This window comes from Ammodytes marinus, assembly GCF_949987685.1.
Source record: "Ammodytes marinus genome assembly, chromosome: 2".
Classification (NCBI taxonomy): Eukaryota; Metazoa; Chordata; class Actinopteri; order Uranoscopiformes; family Ammodytidae; genus Ammodytes; species Ammodytes marinus.
The window spans coordinates 7,587,186-7,590,651 of NC_137231.1; positions in this window are offsets into that span (position 1 = coordinate 7,587,186).

A 3,466-nucleotide genomic window follows, 5' to 3' on the forward strand; every position below is an offset into this window, starting at 1 on the left:
ATCAGCGGGCGTCAGTGTAATGGAGGCAGGCAGACGGCTGTAGCAGCTCCTGCTCGGCCTCATGGACACAGACAGACCATAACATCCTCGACATGCAAATCTACTCACACATTTACATTGAAAGCCTCACCGAGAGAGAGACTTTGAATGTCAGCAGACCCCATAATGGGACATCAGGAAAAACTGCGTCCTCCTTGGAGGGTTTACTTTAAAGTTGGTATTATGTTTTTAAAGTAAGTGTAGTAAGTGTGTGAGTAGCACGTGAAGAATGAGAAGCAACACCAGCATAATAATGGAGTAGTTTTGGGAAATGCGCTTCATGTGGTTTTATAGTATTGGCTCATTGTTTAGCTGACGGCTTCAACTTCGCTGTTTCGGTTGACTCTCACCGCTGTCATAACGTCATTTTCAGCTGCAGCAGGCAGATGTTTTCATGGTATACGCTCCAACCTGCTTTGCATTACACCAATAGCAAAGTGACACATTTAGCCACTAGCTTGTGGGGCGTTTGCCAATGTAAAAGCCAGATATATTTCATCAAGGGGTGGTGGAGACCAAAAATGGAGCCAAATTGGAGTTAATATTATTCCTAAGGTTCACCAGATGGCCAGAAATTAGACTCCAATAGAATGACAATTCTCCTCTGTACCTGCCAGGTTTGTAATAAGCCACCGATTGTTATCAAGTTTACCATATCAAATAGCAGAAGTGATGAAACTTCAATGTTGAAATTGTTCCTGCCAAGTGTCCCAAAAACAAATCAGTAATTACATGTCAAGGTTCAATTGTTACCAATCTTGTAAAACCTAAACAATATACGGTCCATATGTTATTATTGTATGTGCACATACACATGCAGATCCAGTGAACACATCTCATCCATCAAAGAATCACAGCCTTTTCAAGACTCTTCCAGTCACACACACTTCTGTATGAGACGCACAAGAAAGCACGTGTCATGTGCAGTGTGCTGACATGCTGCAATGTGCTGTAGGTGTGTGTGAAAGAGAGGCAGAGAGACGGATAAAAGACAGAGAATCAGAAAAGAAAGGGAGCTGTGCTGACAAAGAAAGAGAAGAATTAGTGCGACAATGAAAAAATGAAGAGAGAAAAAAGAATGAGCTGTGGTGGAAAAAGAGGGAGAGAAGAGAAAGAAAAGGGGAACAGCAGAGAGAGACAGAAAAAAGGCAAAGCAGCAAGTCTTGCATGTGTGCTGGTTCCCAGCCCTGTCAGGGCCCTGTCAGCCTGTGATTTATGGCACCGAGACTGGGAGCAGTCTTCGCTGCCAGCTCAGTATTGTTACAACTGACAGCTAATGAGGCCGGACGGGCTTTCAAGCACAGCACTTAACAGAGGCCTCCATCTTCACGAGTCACGGGCTCTCCTCTCTCTCTCTCTCTCTCTCTCTCTCTCTCTCTCTCTCTCTCTCTCTCCCATTTGTTTCTCCTTCCAGGGTGGCAGCAGCAGCAGTGTGGCGAGACTTCTAGGGGCGCGGGGAGAGAGAGAGAAAATAAGGCAGGGCCCGACAGAGATATATGGGAGACACTTCCACTCTCTCCCTCCTGCATGCTATTAAAGCCACAGGCTGGGCTCTTATAAATGGGGCTGAAACACACAAAGGGAGAGATGCAGCCCCCCTCTACACACCACACTATCCTTCTCTTCTCCAACCAAAAATATTCATTCCACTCTTTTCTCCAATTACCCTGTCATGTAGTCAAAGCCCGCGGAGCTTCACATAGGCCTACGTCTCCTCAGTCTCTCTCTGTGATTATGTGAGTGTGATCTGTGTGAAGGCACCTGAACTCCACACACGCTTGGCAATGGCAGCGGTGTGTTTTTACCTTCAACACCCCCTGGCTCGGCACTGCTTGGACCCAGTTTTATAATCACTACCAGAGTCTCTTGGCAGTGCTGCCCTCCTTCCCTCCCTCCCCACCACCACCACCACCTCCTCCTCCCTCGGCCCCTGGTTTCTTGTCAGTCGTGATTAATGGCACTAGGGCCCCGGCGCGGCTTACGCTGCCAGTTCCAGCGATGTTCCCTTGATACTTAATGAACTCTGACAAACTTCTTTTCCCTGGCTCTGTTGTTCCCCTACCCCTCCACCCCTCCACTGTTTAAAATGCACAGCGCAGAGTTGCCACTGCAGCACCTTGGGGTTAGCTCTCTGGTCCTTTAGTAAATTTCTCAAGGGGGCCCGACGTCTAAAAATAAAGCGCCACAGCCATTTGAATGTCAAGACCCTTAGCTGCGTGTCCCTTCCAGCGGGCTTGTTGCTGATTGAAGATGAATTCAATTGACTTTTTGAGATTACCCTTTGTAATTGGTCAATTGTAGCCCAGTTTTCTTTCATAAATGTCAAACGTTGTGTTTTTCCCTTTTGCCAACAGCCAGTTGAAGTTAATTGACAATTTTGATAAACATGTGCTGCAAGATGGCAGTGAAAAGTGTCTAGATGTTAAAAAAACATGGCAGGCTGAGGTAGCAGGAGGATAATGTATTGGCCTTTCCTTCACTTTCCTCATGAGAACTAGGTAGAGGACTCAGACCCGGTCTCTGTCGCCATCTGCTGGTGACATTTAGGAACGTGTGTGAACTATATTTCAAGTGGACTTTCACTTCTTTACTGACAGAGAGGAAAGTTCATCATATCAGGTCGAGGAAATGCATGGCACTTTATAATGAGAGCAAAGTCTCTGCTTGTTATAACGTATATAATACTGTATATAACACAACATACAGTATTGTGTTAGGCCTATAGGCCTTGTTCATTGTTTATTGTCTCAATGTGCACCTTATTCACCAAGACAAATTCCTTGTTGGTGTAAAACCCTTATTGGCAATACAATACAATCTTTCTGAAGTCATTATTTAAAAAAAAAACAAATAAATCAGTGACATAATAAATAATAAAAGAAAGCATACTGTTTCAGCGGAACTTGTGAGAAAATGTGTCATATTTCTGTTTTAAAGGAGTCATGTGACCTCTGTGTTTGTCAGACAGATTCAGTACTGGGCAGATGATACCGATGGCCCATATTTGGGGCCCTGGCTCATGGACTATATCTGGTTGTGTTTTTAAAAAAAAAAAATTTAACCTGAATCCGACGTTGTTTATCATAATAGTAGGCCCAATTGTGATTGTGCACACAATAGAAATGGTCACTTTAAAGGTGGAGTCAGCATTCGGAAGAAAAAAAACGCTTGTTGTCAAAGTCACTTTCTGTCAAAATCATTGACGCTATAATATAGTAAAATTCAAGTTTTTTTATTATGTAATACTTCCCTCCCAAGCTTCTAAACCTCCACACTAGAAAAACAAACATCCAATGTTTGCAACAAAGAACAACAATTTGCTTGTGGCTTGGAAAAAGGGAAACATGCAAACGAGAGAAGCGTTTGGTTGAGCTACCACCAGGGGGCGCTGATGTAACAATGTGGATGCTGCACAGTCCAAACCAAA